Genomic DNA, 14,333 nt, shown 5'->3' with positions numbered 1-14,333 from the left:
TGGAATAAACACAACACAGTAGCAAAGTAGCAGAATAGATCAAGCTTCTAAGGACCCACCTGAGATCTCAAATATAGGTGTGTTTGATGATATCCAACCCAAGTCACACACATATTCATAAACCAGTTATATACAGCCAGACATCCCCCGGGGGCTTTCACGCACACACATCAGCTAGAGGCCTCACATATGAGAGGTGGATGAAAATATTGAGGCGATCCCCATGATGCCAAGACATAACTTTATTAGACAGAGTAATAAATATGATAAATAATTGAACAACGTAATGTACACAAAGATAATACTTTATAAAGTCATACACTGATGCAAAAGTATACGATGATTCATATAGCCTGTCATATCCTGATCATTAGGAAATAATAGGGGAGAAAAAAAGGCCATAATGGCCAAGTGTGCGCAGTGCTGAAAACCAACACCCCCCCATGAGCCAAAACCCATAACTGATGTTGTTATGTTTGACAATTATACCCCTTGAGCCAGTTTAATGTGCTAGTAGAAAAAACGTCCCTATACACTAAGGACGAATGTGGACCTAAAAAAGCCCAAGGTACAAGAAGTAGAAATTCAAAAGCGTCCATTGAGACAATTAGGCATAAGAAACAAACCCAATTGAAGAGACACATTAGAACCCACAAAGTCCATGGTCCAAGCAGGAAAACGATGGTAAGTACACTAAGTTTATAATGAAGAATGAAAAGAAGCAGTTTCCAAGGTAAGCTATGACATCCACTTCCAGGCCTATAAACAGTAGACCAACACATGAGGGGATCTTCATCCGAGAAATCCCGTAAAAAGCAGCTCTTCGTTCAAACCTGTGGGAGTAATGGAACCAAGATTAAAAATCCATCTCGCCTCCATACGTAGAAGTAATTGTCTGTATGCACCGCCCCTATTGGTTGTTCGTACTCTATCCAGCCCAATGATTTTAGTGCCCAAGATCCGGCCATCATGATGGGCCAAGAAGTGAGATGCTACCGGAGTGAGTACTTTGCCCTTCAAGGAGTCACTACGTGCCAGATTGATGGTAGAGAAGTGTTTCTGTATTCTGCGCCATAACTCCTGAGAAGTCTGGCCAACGTAAACACGTTGGCAGGGACAGATAAGGGCATAGACAACAAAGGTCGTTTTACAGTTGATATATGCACATAACCTATGTCTACTCTGGTTGGTAGGATTAACAAAGTGATCTCTAGTGGGACACATATACGGGCAAATGTTACAATTCCCACATGCAAACGACCCACGAAGATCAATCCCCCGATTGAGCCTGATAGTTTGCCTTTTATAGTGGCTGTTCGTCAAGAGGTCTCTGAAATTAGGAGCTCTTCTGGCTGTAAGTTGTGGTTGGTCACCCACCACCCTAGAAGTAGACAGGTCAGTGGTAAGAATGCCCCAATGCCTTTGAAGGATGGTTCTAATCTGTGACCAATTATTATTATAACTGGTAACAAATCTGGGCCTACTGTCCCGTACCTTGTTCTGAGGCACAAGCAGCGACTCCTGAGTATGTAAATTGGCCCGCTGGAAGGCTGCAGATATACTTCTCCGTGGGTAATGTCTTTGACGAAACCGATTAGTCAAGCTGAGAGCTTCTTGGTGAAAATCCTCGTCCGAGGTACAATTTCTTCTAGTTCTCAGGAACTGTCCAACAGGAACCCCATTCCTGGTGTGCGTAGGATGAAAACTCCTATAGTCCAGGAGGCTGTTGGTAGCAGTTGGTTTCCGGAATAGTTTGGTGTAAAGAGAGCCATCTCTGACCATCACCTGCAGGTCCAAAAAGGTCACTACGGTAGAGGAAAAGGAATACGTCAACACAATGTTATGGGAATTCCTGTTGAGAGAGGTAATAAAGTTGCGACACTCATCAATACTGCCTGTCCAAATGAAAAAAATATCGTCGACATATCGACTCCAATGGCAGACGTGCCGCTTAAACTCCTCCAAGGGGTACACCATGGTGGCCTCCCACCAACCTAAAAAAAGATTGGCGACGGCCGGGGCACAACGCGCCCCCATGACCACCCCTGAGACTTGAAGATAGTAAGTCCTATCAAACAGGAAGAAATTGTGCCTCATGATAAACTCTAACAAATCGACCACTAGGGAATCATGCATTCGATCCGAATGCCCCAGTTGGTCGAGGAAATGCAGAGTGGCAGTGATTCCGTCATCATGACTAATATTGGAATAGAGCGACTCAACGTCACACGTAACCAATAGAAAATTAGAAGGTAAAGACACTGCCCGACAAATCCGGATAAAGTGTGATGTATCCTGGACAAATGAGGGTAGATTTCTGGTAAGGGGCTGCAAGAAGTGGTCCACATACATGCAAGCTTTTTCACAGAGACCACCAATGCTAGCCACAATGGGGCGGCCAGGGGGTCTCTGTGGATCTTTATGAATCTTGGGTAGCATGTAAAATGTTGCTGTAACAGGGACCTCTACCCACATGAACTCGAACTCGTGATGGCTAATAATACCAAGATCCCTCGCCCTCTCCAGAAGATGTCTAAACTTTCCTGCAAATACAGCCGTAGGGTCTGATGGCAGTATCCTGTAGAACCGACCATTCTCAAGCTGACGATGTGCTTCTTCTAAGTAAAGGGAATGTGGCCAAAGGACCACATTACCCCCCTTATCTGCTTCTTTGATAAGGAAGTTAGTATTGGACCTAAGATCTCTAAGGGCTCGCCTCTCGTCACCACAGAGGTTGCCCAAAAAAGGTCTGCCAGGCCGTAGGGCTACAATATCGTGTTTGGCGAGTTCAAAAAACACTCGAATGGCAGGGACTAGAGAGAACGGTGGAGCTACCTTAGACTTATTTTTAAACAGGCGAGAATCCTTACCATCATTAGAGCTGTTTTCTTGCAAGAGTTGTAAAAGGTCACGGAAGACTTGTTGGTCAGTATGTTCAAATCCCTCTGTCATGTGTGGTCTACTGTGCAAAACCTGTAATAGAAGACGTCTGCAAAATAAGTATAGGTCCTTTACTACCGTAAACTTATCCAGCCCATGGACAGGGGAAAAAGTTAAGCCCCTACTGTTATTATACCTCTGCGCAACACCCCATGAGCCATTGGTTTTTCTTTGGTTACCTTACTATACTGAGTCATTATATATGTTCCCTGTGTGTTCTTGATGTTGATTTCATGTTTTTAATTATGTTTTTATTGTCCATGTTGTGTGTTTTTGATCTGTCAATAAAATCAGCTTATGTTTATTTTTACATTTACTTATTGGATGGTGTGCATTTTTGTACAGTAATGCTTTCTCCACGCTGTAAATCCATCTGAAAGGGTTAAATCATTTTACACCCAGGAGCTCTGCTAATGCAGCTGTGCTCCTGACTGTAAAACTTGGTGAATGAATGGAATGCAGGGGAATGTACTGTAGTTACCTCGAGTCGCGGTGATGCGCCCTCTGCTGGATGAACTCATATGAACTCGAGCCTGGGAACTTTTCAGAATATTTTCCCATAATGATCCATGATATGTCCATTTTGCAAGCCTGCGAGAAAAAAAATCGGCGTACGGAAGCCACATGGATAAATTTGTGTGTAAAAATCGCATCCTCGCATTGAATACATAGTTACATAGTTATTAAGGTTGAAGGAAGACTTTAAGTCCATCTAGTTCAACCCATAGCCTAACCTAACATGCCCTAACATGTTGATCCATAGGAAGGCAAAAAAAAAACCATGTGGCAAAGAGTAAGCTCCACATTGGGGAAAAAAATTCCTTCCCGACTCCACATACGGCAATCAGACTAGTTCCCTGGATCAACGCCCTATCAAGGACTCTAGTGTATATACCCTGTAACATTATACTTTTCAAGAAAGGTAGCCAGTCCCCTCTTAAATTTAAGTAATGAATCACTCATTACAACATCATACGGCAGAGAGTTCCATAGTCTCACTGCTCTTACAGTAAAGAACACGCATCTGTTATTATGCTTAAACCTTCTTTCCTCCAAACGCAGAGGATGCCCCCTTGTCCCTGTCTTAGGTCTATGATTAAAAAGATCATCAGAAAGGTTTCTGTACTGTCCCCTCACATATTTATACATTAAAATAAGATCACCCCTTAGTCTTCGTTTTTCCGAACTAAATAGCCCCAAGTGTGATAACCTATCTTGGTATTGCAGACCCCCCAGTCCTCTAATAACCTTGGTCGCTCTTCTCTGCACCCGCTCCAGTTCAGCTATGTCTTTCTTATACACCGGAGACCAGAACTGTGCACAGTATTCTAAGTGTGGTCGAACTAGTGACTTGTATAGAGGTAAAATTATGTTCTCCTCATGAGCATCTATGCCTCTTTTAATGCATCCCATTATTTTATTTGCCTTTGTAGCAGCTGCCTGACACTGGCCACTGAATATGAGTTTGTCATCCACCCATACTCCCAGGTCTTTTTCATTGACGGTTTTGCCCAGAGTTTTAGAATTAAGCACATACAGTAATTATACATCTTATTACTTCTACCCAAGTGCATGACCTTACATTTATCCCCATTAAAGCTCATTTGCCATTTATCAGCCCAAGCTTCTAGTTTACATAAATCATCCTGTAATGTAAAATTGTCCTCCTCTGTATTGATTACCCTGCAGAGTTTAGTGTCATCTGCAAATATTGAAATTCTACTCTGTATGCCCCCTACAAGGTCATTAATAAATATGTTAAAAAGAAGAGGGCCCAATACTGACCCCTGTGGTACCCCACTGCTAACCGCGACCCTGTCCGAGTGTGCTCCATTAATGACCACCCTTTGTTTCCTATCCCTGAGCCAGCTCTCAACCCACTTACACATATTTTCCCCTATCTCCATTATTCTCATTTTATGTATCAACCTTTTGTGTGGCACCGTATCAAAAGCTTTTGAAAAGTCCATATACACTACGTCCACTGGGTTCCCTTGGTCCAGTCCGGAACTTACCTCTTCATAGAAACTGATCAAATTAGTCTGACATGAACGGTCCCTTGTAAACCCGTGCTGATACTGGGTCATGAGGTTATTCGGAACAGTGTTTTGGGACAATTACTGCGTATTACGGCCGTAAAAAACAGACCGTATTTACTTACGCCTAGTGTGATGCCGGCCTAATAGAGAGGAAATATTGGAGAACAAAATTTGGAATATTCATATGGATCCAATCATTGTTTTAAATAAAATCTACTTATTAAATGAACCAAAACATGGAACACAGCTCCGCTCCGTACACATAATAAACATATGGCTCTGCTCCGTACACCTCATACACACGGCTCCGCTCCATACACCTCGTACACACACAACTCCGCTCTGTACACACTGGCTCTGCTCCGTACACCTCATACACACCAGCTAGGCTCCGTACACCTCGTACACACACTGCTCCGCTCCATACACATAATAAACATATTGCTCTGCTACACACAACTCGTAATCACACGGTTCCGCTACATACACCCTGTACACACAGCTCCACTCAGTACACCTCGTACACACACGGCTCTGCTCCGTACACACTGGCTCCGCTCCGTACACTTCATACACACACCGGCTCTACTCCGTACACCTCCTACACACCGGCTCCGCTCTGTACACCTCCTACACACCGACTCCGCTCCGTACACCTCATACACACACGGCTCCGCTCCGTACACCTCATACACACACGGCTCCGTTCCGTACACCTCGTACACACATGACTCTGCTACATCCACACTGTAAACCCCTCCTGACCCCACACAGAAACTTCCCCTCATCCAGCACCATGACCAGGGCCGGCGTCAGCACCCGGCGCACCCGGGCAAATGCCGGGGCCCTGGCGAGACGGGGGGCCCATTTAAGGTATTAACTGTACGGTACTATACTACACTCAGGGGCGTAATTACTCAGGTCGCAGCTGCGACGGGGCCCGCTCAGTCCATCAAAGAAGCAGCCGACTCCTGCGTCCGTGTCATTTCCGGTCCTGTGCATTGTGGGGGAGTATTGGGTGTACTCACCAGCTTCAGAATGTGCAGTGCGCATGCTCCGGAGCCGACTAGTACACCCCCACAATGCACAGGACCGGAAATGAGACGCTGCAGCATCATATCAGGTAGAACTCTGCACATCCTTCACTGCTGTGTCCACCTTTATTCAGCTCGTAAGTTGGCAATCACCACAGAGGACAGAGACAGAGGGGCAAGAAGCCAGTACAGTCTGTGTAGGGGGGCAGGACGAGTCAGATGTCAGACACAAGCCTCCTTTCAGGGACATTCCGTTTCCCTAAATGAAACAGTCCAGAGAGAACCTTAGTAATTTGACCAGAGGGAGGCGACCTGTGAGGAGAATCCCACCCTGCCTGCTCACAGGCTCCTGGTGGAGGGAACAGGAAGGAGGGGGTGTCTACTGGGCTTATTGGAATGAGAAGCTGGAGAACTTGTCCATCTCCAAAATCCACACCACCACCTTCAGGGAAGGCTCTCTAAAAAAAATTAACACCCCCCTAATTCTGTGGAGCTAATGCAATAAATAGAAGTAGCTGCAGGGGCTCAGAGTGCGAACTTGTAACTTCCCAGCCTACAATGAAGGCAGAGACCCCAATGTCTGACACTGCCCTGACCTGTGGCAGATAATGTGGCTTTGAGCTGACTGCAAACCCTTTCCCCAAAAAATCTGCAACCCTGGGAGAAGTAGGAATGGCGGCTCCATCTCCTCCAGAGCGGCTTCTGCTCCCAGCTCTAGTGCCCATGTGGGGGCTGCTGCTGGCGGCTTCACCGAGGGGTGCAGCAACAGATGGGACCCAGCTGCAGCCCTACATGTGAGTATTAGCCTGGCCATGTAGAAGAGCTCAGCTAGTCCTTTGGTGCAAGTCGGCAATTGGAAATAATCATGTCTTACTGACATAGCAGAGCTGAGTTTGTCCTTTAGTACAAGTCTGTGCATTGTATATCATCTATATTACAGACAGCAGAGCTGAGTTTGTCCTTAGTACAAGTCTGCTTATTGGAAACCTCAAACTATGGCTGACATAGCAGAGCTGAGTATGTCCTTTTAGTACAAGTCTGTGCATTGGAAATCTCATATGTATGAGTTTTTTCTTTATACCCCAGTGAGATACAGACACAGCCAAGGTTACTATCATTTATTATCTGACCAAAGTCATCTTGATATCGCATGAAGTTATAGATGTAGCAGAGCTGTTTGTCATTTGGCATACATGGCAAAAATCTCAGGGAAAATGTGAATTTGGGTGGAAAATATTTTGGCATGGGGGGGGGGGCCCATTTGAAAGTTTGCAGCGGGGTCCAGAGCTTTGTAGTTACGCCACTGTACGTGGCTGTTATATACTACGTGGGCTGTGTTATATGCTACGTGGGCTGTGTTATATGCTACGTGGGCTGTGTTATATACTACGTGGGCTGTTTTATATGTTACGTGGCTGTGCTATATTTCTCTGCTGTATCTGTGCATCATGAATCGTGGTATGTGTTAAAGGGGGGGGGGCCCACTGAGACTCTTTCGCCCGGGGCCCTCAAAAACCTGGAGCCGGCCCTGACTATGACAACCAGCACAGCAGAGTCCTGCATACACTGAGACCCCTGATCATGTGACCCCTGACTCCTCCCCTCCTGTGACCTCATCACAGGTCCCGAGTCTGGGCACATAGCAGCCATATATGTGGTGGCAGCTCTGCAGGTCAGTTATGGGCAGTCCGGCTCTTGTACATTGTGCTACTTTTCTATCTCCAGTCCCTTCACTATAAAGCCTGGGCCTCATTATACAGCTGTACAGGGGCCTAGTGGAGGCTTTTTAGCCATTTCTCAGCCTGTAGCTCCTGGGAACAGGCCCTCACTCCAGTCCCTTCACTATAAAGCCTGGGCCTCATTATACAGCTGTACAGGAGCCTAGTGGAGGCTTTTTAGCCATTTCTCAGACTGTAGCTCCTGGGAACAGGCCCTCGCTCCAGTCCCTTCACTATAAAGCCTGGGCCTCATTATACTGCTGTACAGGAGCCTAGTGGAGGCTTTTTAGCCATTTCTCAGACTGTAGCTCCCGGGAACAGGCCCTCACTCCAGTCCCTTCACTATAAAGCCTGGGCCTCATTATACTGCTGTACAGGAGCCTAGTGGAGGCTTTTTAGCCATTTCTCAGACTGTAGCTCCTGGGAACAGGCCCTCACTCCAGTCCCTTCACTATAAAGCCTGGGCCTCATTATACAGCTGTACAGGGGCCTAGTGGAGGCTTTTTAGCCATTTCTCAGACTGTAGCTCCTGGGAACAGGCCCTCGCTCCAGTCCCTTCACTATAAAGCCTGGGCCTCATTATACAGCTGTACAGGCGTCTAGTGGAGGCTTTTTAGCCATTTCTCAGACTGTAGCTCCTGGGAACAGGCCCTCGCTCCAGTCCCTTCACTATAAAGCCTGGGCCTCATTATACAGCTGTACAGGAGCCTAGTGGAGGCTTTTTAGCCATTTCTCAGACTGTAGCTCCTGGGAACAGGCCCTCACTCCAGTCCCTTCACGATAAAGCCTGGGCCTCATTATACAGCTGTACAGGAGCCTAGTGGAGGCTTTTTAGCCATTTCTCAGACTGTAGCTCCTGGGAACAGGCCCTCACTCCAGTCCCTTCACGATAAAGCCTGGGCCTCATTATACAGCTGTACAGGGGCCTAGTGGAGGCTTTTTAGCCATTTCTCAGACTGTAGCTCCTGGGAACAGGCCCTCGCTCCAGTCCCTTCACTATAAAGCCTGGGCCTCATTATACAGCTGTACAGGCGTCTAGTGGAGGCTTTTTAGCCATTTCTCAGACTGTAGCTCCTGGGAACAGGCCCTCGCTCCAGTCCCTTCACTATAAAGCCTGGGCCTCATTATACAGCTGTACAGGAGCCTAGTGGAGGCTTTTTAGCCATTTCTCAGACTGTAGCTCCTGGGAACAGGCCCTCACTCCAGTCCCTTCACGATAAAGCCTGGGCCTCATTATACAGCTGTACAGGAGCCTAGTGGAGGCTTTTTAGCCATTTCTCAGACTGTAGCTCCTGGGAACAGGCCCTCTCTCCAGTCCCTTCACTATAAAGCCCGGGCCTCATTATACAGCTGTACAGGGGCCTAGTGGAGGCTTTTAGCCATTTCTCAGACTGTAGCTCCTGGGAACAGGCCCTCACTCCAGTCCCTTCACTATAAAGCCTGGGCCTCATTATACAGCTGTACAGGGGCCTAGTGGAGGCTTTTTAGCCATTTCTCAGACTGTAGCTCCTGGGAACAGGCCCTCACTCCAGTCCCTTCACTATAAAGCCTGGGCCTCATTATACAGCTGTACAGGAGCCTAGTGGAGGCTTTTTAGCCATTTCTCAGACTGTAGCTCCTGGGAACAGGCCCTCCCTCCAGTCCCTTCACTATAAAGCCTGGGCCTCATTATACTGCTGTACAGGAGCCTAGTGGAGGCTTTTTAGCCATTTCTCAGACTGTAGCTCCCGGGAACAGGCCCTCACTCCAGTCCCTTCACTATAAAGCCTGGGCCTCATTATACTGCTGTACAGGAGCCTAGTGGAGGCTTTTTAGCCATTTCTCAGACTGTAGCTCCTGGGAACAGGCCCTCACTCCAGTCCCTTCACTATAAAGCCTGGGCCTCATTATACAGCTGTACAGGGGCCTAGTGGAGGCTTTTTAGCCATTTCTCAGACTGTAGCTCCTGGGAACAGGCCCTCACTCCAGTCCCTTCACTATAAAGCCTGGGCCTCATTATACAGCTGTACAGGTGTCTAGTGGAGGCTTTTTAGCCATTTCTCAGACTGTAGCTCCCGGGAACAGGCCCTCACTCCAGTCCCTTCACTATAAAGCCTGGGCCTCATTATACAGCTGTACATGAGCCTAGTGGAGGCTTTTTAGCCATTTCTCAGATTGTAGCTCCCGGGAACAGGCCCTCACTCCAGTCCCTTCACTATAAAGCCATGGCCTCATTATACAGCTGTACAGGAGCCTAGAGGAGGCTTTTTAGCCATTTCTCAGACTGTAGCTCCTGGGAACAGGCCCTCGCTCCAGTCCCTTCACTATAAAGCCTGGGCCTCATTATACAGCTGTACAGGGGCCTAGTGGAGGCTTTTTAGCCATTTCTCAGACTGTAGCTCCTGGGAACAGGCCCTCACTCCAGTCCCTTCACTATAAAGCCTGGGCCTCATTATACAGCTGTACAGGAGCCTAGTGGAGGCTTTTTAGCCATTTCTCAGACTGTAGCTCCTGGGAACAGGCCCTCGCTCCAGTCCCTTCACTATAAAGCCTGGGCCTCATTATACAGCTGTACAGGAGCCTAGTGGAGGCTTTTTAGCCATTTCTCAGACTGTAGTTCCCGGGAACAGGCCCTCACTCCAGTCCCTTCACTATAAAGCCTGGGCCTCATTATACTGCTGTACAGGAGCCTAGTGGAGGCTTTTTAGCCATTTCTCAGACTGTAGCTCCTGGGAACAGGCCCTCGCTCCAGTCCCTTCACTATAAAGCCTGGGCCTCATTATACAGCTGTACAGGAGCCTAGTGGAGGCTTTTTAGCCATTTCTCAGACTGTAGCTCCCGGGAACAGGCCCTCACTCCAGTCCCTTCACTATAAAGCCTGGGCCTCATTATACTGCTGTACAGGAGCCTAGTGGAGGCTTTTTAGCCATTTCTCAGACTAGCTCCTGGGAACAGGCCCTCACTCCAGTCCCTTCACTATAAAGCCTGGGCCTCATTATACAGCTGTACAGGGGCCTAGTGGAGGCTTTTTAGCCATTTCTCAGACTGTAGCTCCTGGGAACAGGCCCTCACTCCAGTCCCTTCACTATAAAGCCTTGGCCTCATTATACAGCTGTACAGGTGTCTAGTGGAGGCTTTTTAGCCATTTCTCAGACTGTAGCTCCCGGGAACAGGCCCTCACTCCAGTCCCTTCACTATAAAGCCTGGGCCTCATTATACAGCTGTACAGGAGCCTAGTGGAGGCTTTTTAGCCATTTCTCAGACTGTAGCTCCCGGGAACAGGCCCTCACTCCAGTCCCTTCACTATAAAGCCTGGGCCTCATTATACAGCTGTACAGGTGTCTAGTGGAGGCTTTTTAGCCATTTCTCAGACTGTAGCTTCTGGGAACAGGCCCTCGCTCCAGTCCCTTCACTATAAAGCCTGGGCCTCATTATACACCTGTACAGGAGCCGGTGCATACTAAAACCCTATGTGCCAAATTAACCTATGCCTATGGTAGATATTTTAGTCGTATTCATCTCTGCCTATTTTAGATTTTTTTTTACCGTTTCATTTTCTTAATTTAGTTTTCCTTTCCACTTCACTCCATTTGAAGCAGAGTAACCAATTTATTTACATATGTATTTATTTGACATAAAGTTGCAATACATGAATGTAGGGGTCAAATTTTTTGGAAACGGAAAAACGGTTTTAAGCTCCGTTTTTTTTATTGGAATATGTTCATATTAGTACAACAACGTTATCTTCCAAGTTTCATTAAGATCTTTTTAGGGATTCAGTCTTTATGCGCCATTTTATGCCATACCTATACCTACAGTGTTATCATGGTTGGAAACGGAAAAACTGTTTTGAGCTCCGTTTTTTTTATTGGAATTAGTTCATATTAGTACAACAACGTTATCTTCCAAGTTTCATTAGGATCTTTTTAGGGATTCAGTCGTTATGCGCCATTTTCTGCCATACCTATGCCTAGTGTGTTATCACGGTTGGAAACGGAAAAACGGTTTTGAGCTCCGTTTTTTTTATTGGAATATGTTCATATTAGTACAACAACGTTATCTTCCAAGTTTCATTAAGATCTTTTTAGGGATTCAGTCTTTATGCGCCATTTTATGCCATACCTATACCTACAGTGTTATCATGGTTGGAAACGGAAAAACTGTTTTGAGCTCCGTTTTTTTTATTGGAATTAGTTCATATTAGTACAACAACGTTATCTTCCAAGTTTCATTAGGATCTTTTTAGGGATTCAGTCGTTATGCGCCATTTTCTGCCATACCTATGCCTAGTGTGTTATCACGGTTGGAAACGGAAAAACGGTTTTGAGCTCCGTTTTTTTTATTGGAATATGTTCATATTAGTACAACAACGTTATCGTCCAAGTTTCATTAAGATCTTTTTAGGGATTCAGTCGTTATGCGCCATTTTCTGCCATACCTATGCCTACAGTGTTATCATGGTTGGAAACGGAAAAACGGTTTTGAGCTCCGTTTTTTTTATTGGAATATGTTCATATTAGTACAACAACGTTATCTTCCAAGTTTCATTAGGATCTTTTTAGGGATTCAGTCGTTATGCGCCATTTTCTGCCATACCTATGCCTAGTGTGTTATCACGGTTGGAAACGGAAAAACGGTTTTGAGCTCCGTTTTTTTTATTGGAATTAGTTCATATTAGTACAACAACGTTATCTTCCAAGTTTCATTAAGATCTTTTTAGGGATTCAGTCGTTATGCGCCATTTTCTGCCATACCTATGCCTACAGTGTTATCATGGTTGGAAACGGAAAAACGGTTTTGAGCTCCGTTTTTTTTATTGGAATTAGTTCATATTAGTACAACAACGTTATCTTCCAAGTTTCATTAAGATCTTTTTAGGGATTCAGACGTTATGCGCCATTTTCTGCCATACCTATGCCTACAGTGTTATCATGGTTGGAAACGGAAAAACGGTTTTGAGCTCCGTTTTTTTTATTGGAATATGTTCATATTAGTACAACAACGTTATCTTCCAAGTTTCATTAAGATCTTTTTAGGGATTCAGTCGTTATGCGCCATTTTATGCCATACCTATACCTACAGTGTTATCATGGTTGGAAACGGAAAAACTGTTTTGAGCTCCGTTTTTTTTATTGGAATTAGTTCATATTAGTACAACAACGTTATCTTCCAAGTTTCATTAGGATCTTTTTAGGGATTCAGTCGTTATGCGCCATTTTCTGCCATACCTATGCCTAGTGTGTTATCACGGTTGGAAACGGAAAAACGGTTTTGAGCTCCGTTTTTTTTATTGGAATATGTTCATATTAGTACAACAACGTTATCTTCCAAGTTTCATTAGGATCTTTTTAGGGATTCAGTCGTTATGCGCCATTTTCTGCCATACCTATGCCTAGTGTGTTATCACGGTTGGAAACGGAAAAACGGTTTTGAGCTCCGTTTTTTTTATTGGAATTAGTTCATATTAGTACAACAACGTTATCTTCCAAGTTTCATTAAGATCTTTTTAGGGATTCAGTCGTTATGCGCCATTTTCTGCCATACCTATGCCTACAGTGTTATCATGGTTGGAAACGGAAAAACGGTTTTGAGCTCCGTTTTTTTTATTGGAATTAGTTCATATTAGTAGAACAACGTTATCGTCCAAGTTTCATTAGGATCTTTTTAGGGATTCAGTCGTTATGCGCCATTTTCTGCCATACCTATGCCTAGTGTGTTATCACGGTTGGAAACAGAAAAACGGTTTTGAGCTCCGTTTTTTTTATTGGAATATGTTCATATTAGTACAACAACGTTATCTTCCAAGTTTCATTAAGATCTTTTTAGGGATTCAGTCGTTATGCGCCATTTTCTGCCATACCTATGCCTAGTGTGTTATCATGGTTGGAAACGGAAAAACGGTTTTGAGCTCCGTTTTTTTTATTGGAATATGTTCATATTAGTAGAACAACGTTATCTTCCAAGTTTCATTAAGATCTTTTTAGGGATTCAGTCGTTATGCGCCATTTTCTGCCATACCTATGCCTAGTGTGTTATCACGGTTGGAAACGGAAAAACGGTTTTGAGCTCCGTTTTTTTTATTGGAATTAGTTCATATTAGTACAATGACGTTATCTTCCAAGTTTCATTAAGATCTTTTTAGGGATTCAGTCTTTATGCGCCATTTTCTGCCATACCTATGCCTAGTGTGTTATCACGGTTGGAAACGGAAAAACGGTTTTGAGCTCCGTTTTTTTTATTGGAATATGTTCATATTAGTACAACAACGTTATCTTCCAAGTTTCATTAAGATCTTTTTAGGGATTCAGTCGTTATGCGCCATTTTCTGCCATACCTATGCCTAGTGTGTTATCACGGTTGGAAACGGAAAAACGGTTTTGAGCTCCGTTTTTTTATTGGAATATGTTCATATTAGTACAACAACGTTATCTTCCAAGTTTCATTAGGATCTTTTTAGGGATTCAGTCGTTATGCGCCATTTTCTGCCATACCTATGCCTACAGTGTTATCATGGTTGGAAACGGAAAAACGGTTTTGAGCTCCGTTTTTTTTATTGGAATTAGTTCATATTAGTACAACAACGTTATCTTCCAAGTTTCATTAGGATCTTTTTAGGGATTCAG

General features: G+C 44.9%; 2 protein-coding genes across 2 annotated transcripts in view; one reads left to right on the top strand and one right to left on the bottom strand.

Moving 5' to 3' along the window:
* The window catches only part of LOC138663178 (zinc finger protein 300-like), a 723,911-nt gene that overhangs the window by 401,229 nt on the left and 308,349 nt on the right, over positions 1 to 14,333 (bottom strand). The window lies entirely within an intron of this gene.
* LOC138663172 (oocyte zinc finger protein XlCOF6-like) overlaps positions 7,649 to 14,333 on the top strand; it is a 201,312-nt gene continuing 194,627 nt past the window's right edge. The window contains exon 1 of the mRNA XM_069749322.1: positions 7,649 to 7,685. The gene's annotated coding sequence lies outside the window, so the exon portion shown is untranslated. The remainder of the gene's footprint in view (positions 7,686 to 14,333) is intronic.

Source organism: Ranitomeya imitator, chromosome 2 (genome assembly GCF_032444005.1).
Source record: "Ranitomeya imitator isolate aRanImi1 chromosome 2, aRanImi1.pri, whole genome shotgun sequence".
NCBI classification, from domain to species: Eukaryota; Metazoa; Chordata; class Amphibia; order Anura; family Dendrobatidae; genus Ranitomeya; species Ranitomeya imitator.
The sequence above is the reverse complement of the archived record's forward strand: the minus strand, read 5'-3'. Positions and strand labels throughout refer to the sequence as shown.